We start from the raw sequence: 17,536 nt of genomic DNA on the forward strand, positions 1-17,536 counted from the left end.
TGCTCCTTGAATAAGCATTGGACAACGGTCTCACTATCCTTTAAGTCAAGTGCTAGAAAGATGACTGTTTCTAGTTTGAGGGTAGGAAGTACAGATTCCAGAGGCACATTGAGTACAGGATCTACCTCTGGGCATATCCATCACCCTTAGGGTGACTCACTGACAGGGATCCAGTTGAGATCGGGACATGGTGAACTAAGGAGGAGTACAGCTCTCTGCACGGACAAGATCATTTAGGATAAGTGGTTTAGGATACACAAGAGTACTTGAAACCAGAGGAAGAAACAGAATAGAAGCAGAGGACGGGAGCAGTTTGGAAGTACAGTGATCAGGAAATCAAACAAAATTGGAAAGCCTGCAAAAAAAAAAAAAAAAAAACTAGGAAGACAACGCACTAAAACTAGGAAGGCAACACAAACACAAATTACTAACAGGAAAGACCAGGTAGGAAAACAAAAGACAAACTATCCTATATGCCAACATTTTATGGTTTCATTTTCTTTATTGGTATTGTTAGTATAAAAAAGAGCAAAATACATCAGCAATTCGAGGCCCGTTGTCTTCCTGGGCACACTGCACTGGATTGTACATTAACCCAACAACCCGCCCCTCATTCCAAACCCCGGACCTGATGAACAGAAAAGCAAGATCAAAACTGTCACAGGGGAGAGGAGTTGGCCTAACGGCTAGGGCGCTCGACCTCGGATCTGGGTTCGAGTCTCGGTAACGACGCCAAAACCTCCTGTGATTCTGGGCAAATCACTTAATCTCCCCGTGCCTAAAAATGAACGTGTCCTCATGTAACGTAACGTAACTGGAAAAATATGTAAAGCGCTCTGATACTTGATTCGGTTCGGGTCTAGTTCGCGCTATATAAAACTCTGCAAAAAAAACCAAAAAAAACTGTCACAAGGAAAAACTACCCTACGATGGGGCGCTCCTAAATGGTGGTAGGGAGAGCTTAAGGCAAACGGAGAAACCGTAAGTATTTTGGGCAGGTAAGTTCATGAAATTCTGAGGTCAGCAGCTTCAAGAATGGACCCCACAGCTTGGGAAACGATGCACCCTGATTAGACAGCGTGAGGGTTATGCGTTCCATCCCTGTTAAATGCCACATACTGTGGAGCCAACCCAAGTAGTTGGGAACCTACCCCAGTGGGTCTGAATATTCTGTAAGGCCGCCCTCAGTGCCATTATTATCTGTCTACCCCGACGGAATTTTATGGGGAAAGTGAGAGCATTAGGAAGACCAAAGACAATGTAATCAGGGAATCGGGGGACAAACTGAATATTGATGTCTTTAAGTACCTGCGATGAATAGGTCGTGAGTCTCGGGCAGTCCCAGAGGATGTGTAGTAGGGTGCCAGGAGACCGGTATTGGTGCCAGCACTCGGGAGATCTGGATGGGTTACATTTGTGCAATCGACGGGGTGTGTAATACCAATAAGTGACAATTTTTGTGGCTGTTTCGATTCTGGCTATGTTGTAGGCAGTCTGTTGTGCCCGGTAATAAATATCTCCCCACTCTTCCTGCATGAGCCCCCTACCTATTTCTGACTCCCAGCGCTTCTGGCTCACAGATTTGGGGGCCTCCGCAATGAGGCCTATCATACGGTATAGCTCTGAAATAAGACGCTTGGCAGATATCTTAGAAAGCAACCAACGTTAAAAGGGTGAGTTGCCGTTCAGCTCCAATGCGGACAGAGGGCTGCACCACCCAGTGGTGAATCTGGGTGTAATGCCTGCGCTCTGACTCTGGGAGTGCATACGTTATGTCTAGAAACTCGAAAGGGACCGGCCCTTCAGATCAAACAAGTGGGCAGCGGATCTACAGCCTGTTTGATTCCAGAAATGAAATGTGGGATAGTGTAGTCCTGGGGTAAAATCCGGGTTCCGGACTATAGGTGTTAGCGGGCAAGGGAAGGAGGTGAGACCCCCCCCCTGTACCGCCAATATGCCAACAAGAAGAGCAAAGTGTCCGTTTTAAAAAAAAAGAATCAGGAGAATGTATTCCCCCATTGACGTCTATTGCAACAGAGGCAATTCCAGGCGGGAGAAATCGGGAGGAATTAAGCAATTGTTGGCTCAAGAAATCGAGTCTCCTGCCTGAAACGGATCTATTGGCATGTTTGAACTATGCCCCCTGGAAAGTGATCTCTCTATTAGGTAAGGTTCAATAAAGGAAGGATCACTACAACTCACTGATCTTTGATAGACACCCTGTGCAGGTCTTACACACAAAAAAGCGCTGGATGAGTCTCTGCGCCAGAGGCACCAAGCCTCAGAATCTCAACATCACCAGTGCTAACAATGATCAAGGTTTCAACACTGACACATGAAAGGATTAAAGGGAATAGAACAGGAAATGCTGAAAACAGAACTAGAATGAGGGGAAAGCAGGAGTGGATTCCGAGAACAGGAACAGGACTGGACTAGAAATAAACAGACCGAACTATAAAAGCTGGAAACACGAATGGGAAATCTGCAAACTAACAAAGGACAGGTCAGGAAGTGTGCAGGCAGAACTAGAACAATGGCACCAAAAAGGCAGAGACAGAAGTAACAAGGAACAGAAACAGACAAGACTAATTGCAAAAACAGAAAAGTGGGGACATGGGAAATGGTGGAATCAAGGAGCAAGCCTAGAAGTAGAGCTGCAGGAATACGCCAGACCAAAAGGAGCCTCAGCAGTAGGGAATGTTACAAATCTCTGTACACTGAACTCACAGGACTGGAACAGCTTTAAGCTCACGGAGGAGCACAGGTGCAGGGTGACAGACAGCAAGCAGCATGGAATAAAGCATAGATTAGAAATCAGAGAGCCACCAATGAAGGGGAGACTGTTCTGGGACTTAGAAATGGAAAGACTAGGAAAATCAGAAGGTAAAATAAACGTAACACAAACACATTGAACAGAGTGTGGTTCAGGGACATGAGAAAGTAAAGTCTAGGATGCATTTATAAAAAGGTAAGTCAACCCATAGTATCCAGGAACAAAGATTCAGAACAAAACTCCACCACCTGGACGCGATCTAGGCAGGTTTTGGCTAGAGAAGGACTGGAAGAACCTGGGTGCAACAGGAAAGTGGTGTGGAAGCCTGGACTCGGATGTGATGTGGAGGTGGGAGTGCAAAGTGTTAGAAAATGTTCGGTCTTATGCTGGTGTGAAAGCTGGAGCCCATAGGGCCTTCGTGAGTGCCACCTAGTGGCCTGATGGCAGAATCTAGACACACACAAAAAGTAGAGTGATGGGTGGAATGCTTGGTTTAATCTCGCCCACTGGTGTCAAGGGCTGAATGAACAGAGGCTGTATAAAAAGGGGCTCTACAGTAAGCCAGCCCATGCTATATTTAACAATAAGGCTGAAATACACTACATCTCCTTGCTGGTCGGCAATTCCCTGAAGTGTTTACCTACTACATTGTTAAACACTGTAAAATAATGTGCAATTCAGAGAAGAAAAAGGCAGATTCCCACCATTCTCTCACTCCTTACAAGAGGAACAGGACGGAACAAGGAGGACTACTGTTGACTTTCGAAAAGGCTCAGTGTTCCTACCATTAAGTCAGTGGCTTAATGCAAAATGACGGGGTCCCCCTGCAGAATGTGATTAGCCCCCCTCCGAGTCCCCTATATCTTAAATATATTCATTGACCCTGCCTTAAGTACTGAACACTGGTGATAAGTGCCACAAATTACTGATGCCTTTAATTTATGATATGAAAATTCGATATGTCGCCACAGCATGGCATGATCAATGGAATTACATCTTACTTTTCGTCTGCTCATGAATCTTACCCTGATAATGATGGATGTTGTTAACAAGTCTCTAATGTATGAAAAAGATTTTTAAGGAAGGAAACCCAAAACCATGGGCACAGTGAATAATACTGCTGGAGTTCTGGCTGGTTAAGCTCCATGTTTGCAGTGCTTAATTTGAGGCAGTGGTCGCTGATGGGGGACTACTGCCACTAATTGTTGTGGATCACTTACTTTCACTTATCAGATATGGACTTAGAAAGAGAAAAAAAAAGCAGATGGGAAAGGAGGCAGACAAAATGGTAAAACGGTCACAAAGAGAGAAAGCTGGGACAGCAAGAGATAGATAAAGCGGTAGTGCTGTTAGAGAGACCAGAGGTGAATTCAAAACTACGTAGCCTTGGTATTCAATTGGGTTGAGAGGCCAATTTGAGACACAAAGTGGCTCTGATCATGAATGGATCCTGTTGTGTCGTTTCTACGCGTGTTTCGGCGACTAGAGCGTCTTCTTCAGGAAAGCCACAGATAACAAATCAACTATATAGCTCCAGAGGTTCCAAAAGAGGGTTTATCTGGGGGAATCAAGGGATGCAAAGCTAGATCGACAAAATCAGGTTGTTAGAATTGTTGAGTTTCTTGAATAATGAGGAAACCCATCTGGGACTAGGGGCTTCACTTTATTTTATGGCGAGTGGGAGAGACTAATCTAGAAGTCTATCAGTCTTGGAAGATACGTGCCAAAAGTAATACCTTAAGCCTTGAGGATAGGTTGCTTATAGTTATATATTGGCTGGCTCTCAATGCAAGTGCAGCGGAGATGGCACAAAGAAATGTCTTATAACGATGACACCATGTCGTGCAGGGGTTGGCTACCGTGATACAAATCTGTCCATCGCGTCTGTCCGGCAGAGATGGCAAGACCTGGGATTGTCTGGCAATGCTGTCGGTGTTATGCCTACATATTTTGCCATTTTAAAATGTGCTAACTCAAATTTCAAAAAGTATATTTCTTTAATTTGGAAGCGGTTCACTTCAGTACACTAGAATGAATTTCTGCATTGGCTGACATTTAGCAAAAGTCACAGTTTCTAAATGTAAACTTTAAAACTTTCATGCCTCTGATGAGAGTGCTATTAGCAGAGCCAGTGGGATTATGTGAATCTGGTGCTGCAGCATTTTTCTGATAATATTGGATTTGGCACATAAACTGCAGTCTGCTGCTTAATCTGCGGATTTTAACAAAAAGGAAATTGTTTCCAGCTCAAACGGATCAAAAGTTACTAAAAGCATGGTGATACGTGTTTCTGCGCTCTGGAAGACCCTTCGCAAAGGTTGACTGGTCATATTTCAGTTCCTTATTGCTGCATTTAGGTGTTAAAACTGGTACTAACACAGTGTAATCTTTTCAGAGCAGTGTTACCATGTGTAAAAATAATAAAATAATGAAGCAATACTATCATAAAATGTGCCACATTACGCTGCATAATTGACCTTTTCTTGCTGCATAATTTAGTCAACCCTGCTGCATAATTTGGTCCTCCTCTGGCGAGTAATTCCAGTGGTCCTGGCGATTAGTGAACCCAAGAGGCAGTTATCACGCAAAGACTGCTTAGATTTTTGTAACATAAGGAGCAACATTAAAATCTATTAAAACATATAAAAATAAAGGTTTTGCAGATGGCACATCCTGAATGGAGTTTTTTATGGCACTCTTAAAGGAGACGAAAAAAGACCAGGAGGGACGATGAAATAAGATACTTGGCTATGGTAAAACAAATTTGTCTAGCAGGTAAATGTGTTAGAAACCAGGTTCCCTGGTTTAACGGTGCACAATACAGCCACTAGATTAATGGGAAAGGGCTTAGTGACTGACATAAGGCTGTGGGTGGCAGAAGCCACAAAGTCTTGGCTCTAAATTCCGAGGGGACTTTTTATAGAGCCGTAGCTCAGCATCTGGCTCTGGCTTTCAATGGCTCGCCCACCTTTAGGAAAGTACGTTTTGGTATGTCATTTTGTTGCAGGATCAGCTTCTATTATCATAGTTCAAATTACACCTGAATCCCTACTTGCCAACTGTGAGAAGTTGGCCTGATGTGCAGTGCTCACTATTCTAGTGATCACTATATATCAGTCCAAACAACCCTTATTGATGATTGGTTGTAAGTCAACCTTATAGACCAGCTATCCTAGTAGCATGGATACGAGCAGTCTAAGGCTAAGACTCTAGAGGGCGTGTTAAGCCAGCTGTTTTACCATCACATTACCCCTTGAACACCCAGTGAAAGGACACCACACAAGTGTTATGAAAATAAACAGTGTATTTATTAGAATCACAACAACCCTGTACTCTTTATGAGGACAGGGTGCTAGGCACACAACAAAACTCTTACGAAAATACTTAAGTTAGCACGTTATACACAAATGCCCGAGGGGCACGAACAACCATATACTTTAAAAGTGGGATGCGAATTACTAGCAGGTAAGTAACAATTCTAATAGGCTTTGGAATCGCTAGGACTGGACTAGGGAATCGTTAGATTACTACTAGGAGGCCCAGGGGACTCGGGTGCAGAGTGTGCACTCTCACGCGGGATGCGGGACAAAGTCTATGGAAGCTAGAATTCACAAAGTTAGTGTTCACGGGCGAACCCGACCTGGTAGGAAGAAAACGACAGTGGATCCTGACCCTAGGATAGTGAGGCTATGCTGGGACACCGAAGTGCCGAAGTTACCTAGCCCAGGGGCTGCAGCTGCATAGGTCTGAAAAGACGTCGGGGATCTCGTTGCCGGACCAGGAGCCTGGAAGAAGGAAGTTGCTGGCAGGCGACCAGTGAAGGAAAGTTCGATGGATCCAAGCCTGGATCAAGGAAGAAGAAAACCTGAAAGCAGAGGGGACCAAGTTCTTGAATCACTAGCCAGTGATTAAGTGGGCACCAGGATGGCACCGGGCGAAGTCACCGCAGTCAGGTGAGTGGGCGCTGCTGGGCTCTGCAGTCTCTCGGACCAGGAGGCGTTGTCGGCGACCAGGATGGAGGTGCGAGCTGTCCCACGAAGGATGAAGTCGTTGGCGTCGAAGTTACCCAGGATTTGGCAACAAGCCTTGGCTAATTCAAGCCCACGCGGTGGACTCAAAATGGCGTCTTGAGTGGACCAGGAGGGTCCAGGGTGCTCCTCTTCTGGGAGGGAGCAAGGGCCAGTCTGGAGCAACCAGACCAGCAGCAGAAATGTCGTCGGGCGTCGTCAGGAAGGCCACGAGCCAACGGGCTAGTAGCCAAACAACGCGGTGAGCAGCGGAAAGCAGAAGGGCCCCACGCAGATCGTGGAGATGCTGGGGGGCTGCACTTCGGAGCTGGAGCTGCTCAGAGTCGGGGCTTCTCGGACCCCAAAGCACTCACCAGTAGATTACTCGGCGGGCTTGCTGGAAAGAAGTCGTGCAGTCTTGCAGATGGCCGGTCCCTTGAGGTCTCGTCGCACCCACGGTTCTCAGCTGGGCTGTAGAGGTGGGTAGAGGTCAGAGGTGCCAGGGAAGCCGGTTCTCGTCGAGCTGGGCAGTCGGATTCCGGAGGAAGGACTTACAGCAGACCGCAGTATTCTTAGATGGTGCCTGCGGATGCAGGGTGACTACTCCTTAGTCACAAGGGAGAAATCTTAGGAAGAAGTCTTGAGTTCCTTTCGCAGAAAGTAGTTTCAGGATTCAAAGATGATCTGATTTGGAAGGGGGCCAGTCTCTACCTTTATCCTGTAAAAAGGGGCTGGCACGCGACTAAGTCCTGCCCTATGGGTGGGACTAGGAGGGGGGTGGTTACACCCACTTCCTTGGCGGGCTTTTCCCCAGCACAGGGTCTGGAGTGACCCTGGAACTGGTTCCAGCCAGCCTATGCACAGTGAGCACCGGGGTGCCACGTGCAGTCACCTTCCTCTAAAGCCCTGCCTACCTACAATACACAAAACCCTGTCTGGGACGGTGCTGGCACCGCCCCTGGCAGGAAACCCTTTGTCCTTATCTCCTGCTCTGGGAGGACTCCCAGCAGCAGGAGGGCAGACTTGTGTCTCGGTGGCAGCATCCATTTTGTGGATGCTAAGGCTCTGTCTGACTTTTAACCGGGTTATAGGTTACAGGCATGTCGTGTCCCTCTAGAAGGGTGGAATGCTAACCCCGTCGCCAGAATTGGCGAGGGGTTAGTATTCCAATTCGTATGACACCTTACTCGACATGTTTTGATAAAGCGATACCAGAGTTGGCACATAACCGCGAGGATTATAATGCACTTAAGAGTATATGGTATGCGATATCATGGAAACGGCTAAGGGATGGATCCCGAAAGCCGCAGACAGGCTCAGCTCATGCTAGAGCACCATCTCACACGATTCCCAGCACTCTGCCTTCAGGATTGTTAAGGCCTGCTATAGGAGTGACTGATAGGAGATCTGTGTGTCCATTTTTAGGGTTAGATATAGGTATACTATATCTAAAGCAAAGGGTGAGTACACCACCTTGCCCCAGCTGTCGTGCGGCCAGTTGTGTCAGTTTTAGTTAGTCAATCCAGGGGTGGCATAATACATGCTTCAGCCCCTGGGAGACTTCTGGGTGCACCTCAGCCCTGGGTACAGGGACTTGGAGAGGGCCCAGTGCCAATTCAGTACCTAAGTACAATTTGGATAGAGAGAACAGCTAGGCTGTGGGTCTGATTAGCAGGCCCACAGCCAGGGAAAGTCGTAAACCAGTGCAGCAAAAAGCAAAAATCTGGGTGATCATAGGATTGCAGACCCTACTCTCCTACATGACCCCCCCCCAAACTTTGGGACAATAAACTAACCTTGACCAGGTGAGTCTTCTTGCTCTAAGTGGAAATACCTGGAGAGCCCATCAGCATTGCTGTGATCAGTCCCAGGTCTATGCTCCACTGTAAAATCCATCCCCTGTAGGGAAATGGACCACCTAAGCAGTTTGGGGTTTTCACCCTTCATCTGATTTAGCCACAAGAGGGGCTTATGGTCTGTCTGAATGGTGAAGTGAGTGCCAAACAAGTAGGCCCTCAGCTTCTTCAGGGCCCAGACCACAGCAAAGGCCTCCCTCTCAATAGCTGACCAATTTTTCTCTCTGGGTGTCAGCCTCCTACTAATGAAAGCAATAGGCTGATCATTACCATCAAAATTCAGTTGAGACAGAACAGCTCCCACACCCAACTCAGAAGCATCTGTTTGGACAATGAATGGCTTGGAGTAATCTGGACTCTTGAGGATAGGTGCTGTGCACATGGCCTGCTTTAGGTCATTGAATGCTTTCTGACAGCTTGCTGTCCACTGAACTTTCTTTGGCATCTTCTTGCTTGTCAGGTCATTAAGGGGGGTCACTATGGACCCATAATTTCTGACAAACTTCCTATAGTACCCAGTCAGGCCCAAGAAAGCTCGAACCTGAGTCTGGGTGATTGGAGGAGTCCAGTCCTTGATGGCCTGTATCTTACTCTCCAGTGGCTGAACCTGGCCTCCACCTACAAGGTGGCCCAGGTATACAACCTGTGACTGCCCTATCTGGCACTTTGTGGCCTTGATAGTGAGGCCTGCCTTTTGCAGGGCCTCTAACACTTTCCTCAGGTGGACCAGGTGATCCTCCCAGGTGGAGCTAAAGACAGCAATATCGTCAAGATAAGCTGCACAGAAGTCATCCAGCCCAGTGAGGACTTGATTCACCAACCTTTGGAAGGTGGCAGGTGCATTTTTCAGTCCAAAGGGCATTACCACAAATTGATAATGCCCTCCAGGGGTAGAAAATGCTGTCTTAGGTTTGGCTTCCTCAGCTAACCTGATTTGCCAATACCCAGCTGTCAAATCAAATGTGCTTAAGAAGTTGGCAGAAGCCAATCTATCTATAAGCTCATCTGCTCTTGGTATTGGGTGGGCATCAGTCTTAGTGACTGCATTGAGGCCTCTGTAGTCTACGCAAAACCTCATCTCTCTCTTACCACCCTGGGTGTGAGGCTTTGGCACTAGAACTACTGGGCTAGCCCAAGGGCTATCTGAGGGCTCAATGACTCCCAGTTCCAACATTTTCTGCACTTCAGTTTTTATGCAGTCTCTAACATGATCAGGCTGTCTGTAGATTTTACTCTTGACAGGCAGACTGTCTCCAGTGTCAACATCATGGGTACACCAATCAGTTTGGCTGGGTGTCAGAGAGAACATATGTCGAAAGGATTGCAGAACTTGCCTGCAATCCTGTTGCTGATGTTCAGTGAGGCTGCCACAAAAGACAACACCATCAACTGATCCATCATCAGGATTCTGAGTGAGCAGGTCTGGGAGAGGGTCACTCTCTTCCTCCTGTCCCTCATCTGTGGCCATGAGCAAGCTCATGTCCTTCCTGTCAACATATGCTTTGAGCCTGTTAACATGGAGCACTCTGAGAGGGCTCCTGGGAGTTCCAAGGTCCACCAAGTAGGTAACCTCTCCCTTTTGCTCAATGATGGTGTGGGGCCCAGACCATTTGTCTTTCAGAGCTGCTGGGGCCACTGGCTCCAGCACCCACACCTTCTGTCCTGGCTGGTACACAGTCAGTACAGCCTTTTGGTCATGCCAAGCTTTTTGAAGTTCCTGGCTGGCCTCAAGGTTTTTAGATGCCTTCTCCATATACTCAGCCATCCTGGAGCGGAGACCAAGTACATAGTCCACTATGTTGGTTGCAGGCTTTTTGAGAGGTCTCTCCCATCCTTCCTTCACCAAACACAGGGGTCCTCTTACAGGATGCCCATACAGAAGCTCAAAAGGGCTGTAGCCAACCCCCTTCTGTGGGACCTCTCTGTAAGCAAACAAGAGGCAGGGGATCAGGACATCCCATCTTCTCCTAAGAGGTTCAGGTAGTCCATGAATCATCCCTTTCAGGGTCCTGTTGAATCTCTCAACAAGCCCATTGCATTGTGGATGATAGGGTGTGGTGAACTTGTAGTTCACACCACACTCTTTCCACATGGCAGTCAGATATCCTGACATGAAGTTTGTACCTCTGTCAGAAACGACCTCCTTAGGGAAACCCACTCTGGAGAACACTCCAACTAGGGCTCTTGCCACTACAGGGGCTGTAGTGGTCCTAAGGGGAATAGCCTCAGGATACCTGGTGGCATGGTCCACCACCACCAGTATAAACTTGTGTCCTGATGCTGTCTGGGGTTCCATTGGACCAACAATGTCAATCCCCACTCTTTCAAAGGGAACCCCCACCACAGGTAGTGGTATAAGGGGGGCCTTTGTTGTGCCACCTGACTTACCACTGGCTTGGCAAGTGACACATGAGCGACAAAACTCCTTGGTATTCTCATTCATATGGGGCCAGTGAAAGTGTGAGACAAGCCTGTCCCAAGTCTTTGTCTGACCTAAATGACCTGCAAGGGGAATCTCATGGGCCAAGGTGAGAAGGAAACCTCTCAGAGACAAGGGGATGACCAGCCTCCTGGTTGCACCAGGCTTGGGGTCTCTTGACTCAGAGTACAGGAGTCCATCTTCCCAGTATACCCTGTGGGCACCTGTGGCATTCCCTGCAGCCTCAGCAGCAGCCTGCTGTCTGAGGGGTTCAAGGGAAGGGCAGCTCAACTGTTCCTTCCCCAGGTCTGCTCTGGAGGGTCCCCCTGAGCCCAGAAACTCAACTTGATCAAGTTCAAGCTCTTTAGGCTCAGTTTCCCTCAGCTCTGCTAGATCAGCCTCCTCAGAGACTTGATCCTCAACCTGGGGCAAGGGGGAAGGCAAAGCCTTACCCTTACTGCTCTTCTTCTTAGGAGGTGTCTGGTCCATAATTTCAGGATCCAGCACCTGTTCAGTGGGGCATCTTCTGGCCTGTGACCTAGTCACAGCAAGCACATGTGCTGGCAAGCCTAACATCTCCATGTGAGTCCTCTGCTCCACTTCTGACCATTGTGATGACTCCAAATCATTGCCCAACAAACAATCAACTGGGAGGTCTGAACTGACTACAACTTTCTTTTGTCCCTTCACTCCACCCCAGGAGAAAGCTACAATTGCCACACTATGACTAGTAGTGACATTGCTGGCATTGGTCACCAGGAAATCAGTACCTGGCATGATCTGTCCAGGGTCCACAAAGTTAGGTGTCACCATGGTGACACTGGCACAAGTGTCCCTATAGGCCTGAGCCATTTTGCCATTAATCAAAGGTGTCTGCCTGTATTTGCCCAAAGTATTGGGACTTATTTCAGGGGACATATCCACATCCCCTGTACAGACAAGGACAGCCTGAGTGAGTGTGCCAACTAAGTTGTCAGACCCCTCAGTACCCATGGTTAACCCAACTAATGCCTTGGGAGTGACACTACCACTACTGACTGTACTAGGGGGTGCAGTTGCTTTAGGAGCTGTAGTGGTAGGAGTTTGTCCTCCTCCTCTTTTGGTGCACTCACTAAACCAGTGAGATTTACTTTTGCAGTACTGGCACCACCTTTTGGACTGGCCTTCTTGAGCCTTCTTCTTCTGGGAAGCCTGACCCCCACCCTCTTTGGTTTGTTGGGGACCTGGTGAAGACTTCTGGTCATTTTGCTCATTCTTGACATTACCCTTCTGGTCTGCTTTCTTCTGACCACCCTGGTTCTGGTTCTGGTTCTGCTTGATCCTTGTCCTGACCCATTTGTCTGCCTTCTTTCCCAATTCTTGGGGAGAGGTCAGATCTGAATCAACAAGGTGCTGGTGCAGCAACTGGTTCTGACAATTGTTCAAAATTTGTTCTCTCATCATTAGATTATACAATCCTGTGTAATCTGTAACCTTGCTACCCAGCAACCAGCCCTCCAAAGCCTTAGTGGCACAATCCACAAAATCAGACCAGTCCTGAGACTGAGTTTTCGGGGTGTCTCTGAACAGCAACCTGTACTGCTCAGTGGTTAAACCAAACCCATCAACCAGTGTATTCTTCAGGACCTGGTAATTGTTAGCATCCTCCACTCTTGTAGTGAGGAGCTTATCTCTCCCTTTACCATCAAAGGAGAGCCACAGTATAGCTGCCCACTGACTCTGGGGAATGTTCTGCACAGTGCAGGCCCTCTCCAGAGCAGCCATCCATTTCTGGATGTCATCCCCTTGCTTAAAGGGGGGCACTATTTTAGTCAGGTGTTTAGTATCTAAACCCTTCTCTCTATCTCTTGGGAGATTGCTGCCACCAGTGGGAGCTAGCCCACTCATCTGCTGCTCTCTTGCCAGGGCAAGCTTCTCTTTGGCCAGGGCAATTTCTTCCCTTTCAATCCTCAGTTCAGCTTGTCTCATCCTAGCTTCATGCTCCTTTCTCTGAGGGGAAGTAAACCTCCTCTGTGGAGGATTCCTTCTCCCCTGAGAAGAGGCATTAGAGTGCAGAGATCTATTGGAGTCCCTAGAAAGAGATCTATCTCTCCTAACTCCAAGGTTAGGCCCACTTCGGGTTAGTACTGGGGGGCCCCCAGATCCTAGCCCAAGTAAGTCTAAGTTGGTCCTAGTTAGCCTTCTGACTACCTCAAGACCCTTGTCTACCTCATCCCCAGAGAGTACCTCCTCATCCTCCTCCTCAACTGCTGAATCAGTGTTGGGGAGGTCTGGATCCCCAGAGGTTCCCTCTAAGGCTGGCATGCTCTCATGTAACTGAGAGAGCTTTCTGGCATCATATGTCTCTAAGAGACCTATCAGAAAGGGAAGGGTGGGGTTAGACCCCTGCTTCAGTTTCCTGGAGACACAGAGTTGCCTCATCTCCTGAAAATTGAGAGCTGCATATCTTGAAGTGACCTGTGGAGGGTCAACACTGACCAGGGGAGTCTCAGTAGAGTCCCCCTGAGTCGACATGCTTTTCTAGTGAGGTGTAAGTGGTGCACTTACCTACACTATATGTTTGCCTACTGATCCCTTGCTAGAGTTGTAGTTTAGGGTGTGCTAGGCCCTAGGAGCTACAACAGCTGGTTCAGTAGAACTCAGAGTATTCTAAGCTAAGTTATATGTACCTTTAGTACTTATGTGATCTTTCACAAGATATTCTTAGGGCATGTGTGGTAAAACAACAGCAAGCTCAAATCCCAACCGCTGCTCACCAATGTGAGAAGTTGGCCTGATGTGCAGTGCTCACTATTCTAGTGATCACTATATATCAGTCCAAACAACCCTTATTGATGATTGGTTGTAAGTCAACCTTATAGACCAGCTATCCTAGTAGCATGGATACGAGCAGTCTAAGGCTAAGACTCTAGAGGGCGTGTTAAGCCAGCTGTTTTACCATCACATTACCCCTTGAACACCCAGTGAAAGGACACCACACAAGTGTTATGAAAATAAACAGTGTATTTATTAGAATCACAACAACCCTGTACTCTTTATGAGGACAGGGTGCTAGGCACACAACAAAACTCTTACGAAAATACTTAAGTTAGCACGTTATACACAAATGCCCGAGGGGCACGAACAACCATATACTTTAAAAGTGGGATGCGAATTACTAGCAGGTAAGTAACAATTCTAATAGGCTTTGGAATCGCTAGGACTGGACTAGGGAATCGTTAGATTACTACTAGGAGGCCCAGGGGACTCGGGTGCAGAGTGTGCACTCTCACGCGGGATGCGGGACAAAGTCTATGGAAGCTAGAATTCACAAAGTTAGTGTTCACGGGCGAACCCGACCTGGTAGGAAGAAAACGACAGTGGATCCTGACCCTAGGATAGTGAGGCTATGCTGGGACACCGAAGTGCCGAAGTTACCTAGCCCAGGGGCTGCAGCTGCATAGGTCTGAAAAGACGTCGGGGATCTCGTTGCCGGACCAGGAGCCTGGAAGAAGGAAGTTGCTGGCAGGCGACCAGTGAAGGAAAGTTCGATGGATCCAAGCCTGGATCAAGGAAGAAGAAAACCTGAAAGCAGAGGGGACCAAGTTCTTGAATCACTAGCCAGTGATTAAGTGGGCACCAGGATGGCACCGGGCGAAGTCACCGCAGTCAGGTGAGTGGGCGCTGCTGGGCTCTGCAGTCTCTCGGACCAGGAGGCGTTGTCGGCGACCAGGATGGAGGTGCGAGCTGTCCCACGAAGGATGAAGTCGTTGGCGTCGAAGTTACCCAGGATTTGGCAACAAGCCTTGGCTAATTCAAGCCCACGCGGTGGACTCAAAATGGCGTCTTGAGTGGACCAGGAGGGTCCAGGGTGCTCCTCTTCTGGGAGGGAGCAAGGGCCAGTCTGGAGCAACCAGACCAGCAGCAGAAATGTCGTCGGGCGTCGTCAGGAAGGCCACGAGCCAACGGGCTAGTAGCCAAACAACGCGGTGAGCAGCGGAAAGCAGAAGGGCCCCACGCAGATCGTGGAGATGCTGGGGGGCTGCACTTCGGAGCTGGAGCTGCTCAGAGTCGGGGCTTCTCGGACCCCAAAGCACTCACCAGTAGATTACTCGGCGGGCTTGCTGGAAAGAAGTCGTGCAGTCTTGCAGATGGCCGGTCCCTTGAGGTCTCGTCGCACCCACGGTTCTCAGCTGGGCTGTAGAGGTGGGTAGAGGTCAGAGGTGCCAGGGAAGCCGGTTCTCGTCGAGCTGGGCAGTCGGATTCCGGAGGAAGGACTTACAGCAGACCGCAGTATTCTTAGATGGTGCCTGCGGATGCAGGGTGACTACTCCTTAGTCACAAGGGAGAAATCTTAGGAAGAAGTCTTGAGTTCCTTTCGCAGAAAGTAGTTTCAGGATTCAAAGATGATCTGATTTGGAAGGGGGCCAGTCTCTACCTTTATCCTGTAAAAAGGGGCTGGCACGCGACTAAGTCCTGCCCTATGGGTGGGACTAGGAGGGGGGTGGTTACACCCACTTCCTTGGCGGGCTTTTCCCCAGCACAGGGTCTGGAGTGACCCTGGAACTGGTTCCAGCCAGCCTATGCACAGTGAGCACCGGGGTGCCACGTGCAGTCACCTTCCTCTAAAGCCCTGCCTACCTACAATACACAAAACCCTGTCTGGGACGGTGCTGGCACCGCCCCTGGCAGGAAACCCTTTGTCCTTATCTCCTGCTCTGGGAGGACTCCCAGCAGCAGGAGGGCAGACTTGTGTCTCGGTGGCAGCATCCATTTTGTGGATGCTAAGGCTCTGTCTGACTTTTAACCGGGTTATAGGTTACAGGCATGTCGTGTCCCTCTAGAAGGGTGGAATGCTAACCCCGTCGCCAGAATTGGCGAGGGGTTAGTATTCCAATTCGTATGACACCTTACTCGACATGTTTTGATAAAGCGATACCAGAGTTGGCACATAACCGCGAGGATTATAATGCACTTAAGAGTATATGGTATGCGATATCATGGAAACGGCTAAGGGATGGATCCCGAAAGCCGCAGACAGGCTCAGCTCATGCTAGAGCACCATCTCACACGATTCCCAGCACTCTGCCTTCAGGATTGTTAAGGCCTGCTATAGGAGTGACTGATAGGAGATCTGTGTGTCCATTTTTAGGGTTAGATATAGGTATACTATATCTAAAGCAAAGGGTGAGTACACCACCTTGCCCCAGCTGTCGTGCGGCCAGTTGTGTCAGTTTTAGTTAGTCAATCCAGGGGTGGCATAATACATGCTTCAGCCCCTGGGAGACTTCTGGGTGCACCTCAGCCCTGGGTACAGGGACTTGGAGAGGGCCCAGTGCCAATTCAGTACCTAAGTACAATTTGGATAGAGAGAACAGCTAGGCTGTGGGTCTGATTAGCAGGCCCACAGCCAGGGAAAGTCGTAAACCAGTGCAGCAAAAAGCAAAAATCTGGGTGATCATAGGATTGCAGACCCTACTCTCCTACACCAACCATCAAGGAAATTGTGAATTACTAAAGAGTTTCAAGAGATGCCTGATCCTGCAGTCAGACAGCTCACGCTACACTCGCACAGGTTCACAAGTCATCCTGTGCTCACACAGGCTCACCATGCTGTTTTTGCTGCCTCTGAAGCCATGGTGTAGACCAGCATCTGGGCCCTGTTGGCCTCCATAGCAATAGAGCTCTGCCGGGGCTGGTACCGGAGGGGAGAGCATGCGGATGCTCCAGCTGGTGTGTGAGATGGGAGCAGTCCATGGAGGATCCTGTTAAGTTGGGCAGAGTTAAGTGAGAATATAGGTTGGTAAAGGAGGAGCTACTGACATGAGGCTGTTGAGATGCAGGGCCACAGGCTAAGGCTGCAGTGAGCAGCACTTCTGGAGGGCCAAGAAGTTTGGGCAAAACATACGTTTTGTTCTGTATGTCACTAATGCAAAAGGAGAAGAAAAAACAGACTCAGAAGACACTGCGTTATAACGCTGGATACAGCATCATTCTACTGGCTCCCCATCAGGAAACAAATCCGCTTTAAGAACATCTGTCTTGTACATAAAACCAGGCACTGAAACGGGCCAAATTATCTTGCCAAAAAACTCATCTGGTACGAACCTACTAGAACGCTTAGGTCAGCAACCAAACATCTTCTCACTTCTTTCACGATTTGCACCACCAGGAATGGTGGCAGATCCTTTTCATATCTCGCCCCTACTTCGTAGAACGCGCTTCCACTGCAGCTGCGTATGGTTATCGACGATAGTCAGTTTCGGAGAAGGCTAAAAAACTGGCTATTCTGATCATTCTCTTTTCCTGCTGTCACCGCCTTTCCTTCCCTCTTTTGGGTTTTGGCTAGCAGGTGAAATGTGCGCTTAATAAAATCCTATGACTTGATCCCTTTATTAACCAATACTTCTACCGGTTATACTGCTGCTGGCTTGTAGTGCAATATTCTTAGCCAGTGCAATCACATCGTTGTGGAAAATTGCTACGTTACTGCATTTAATAG

At 48.4% G+C, this 17,536-nt stretch overlaps 1 protein-coding gene across 2 annotated transcripts in view; it reads right to left on the minus strand.

Annotated features, from left to right (window-relative positions):
• The window catches only part of MAD1L1 (mitotic arrest deficient 1 like 1), a 2,576,418-nt gene that overhangs the window by 1,517,851 nt on the left and 1,041,031 nt on the right, over positions 1-17,536 (minus strand). The gene's annotated exons all lie outside the window — the stretch shown is intronic.

Source organism: Lissotriton helveticus, chromosome 10 (assembly GCF_964261635.1).
Source record: "Lissotriton helveticus chromosome 10, aLisHel1.1, whole genome shotgun sequence".
Lineage (NCBI taxonomy): Eukaryota > Metazoa > Chordata > Amphibia > Caudata > Salamandridae > Lissotriton > Lissotriton helveticus.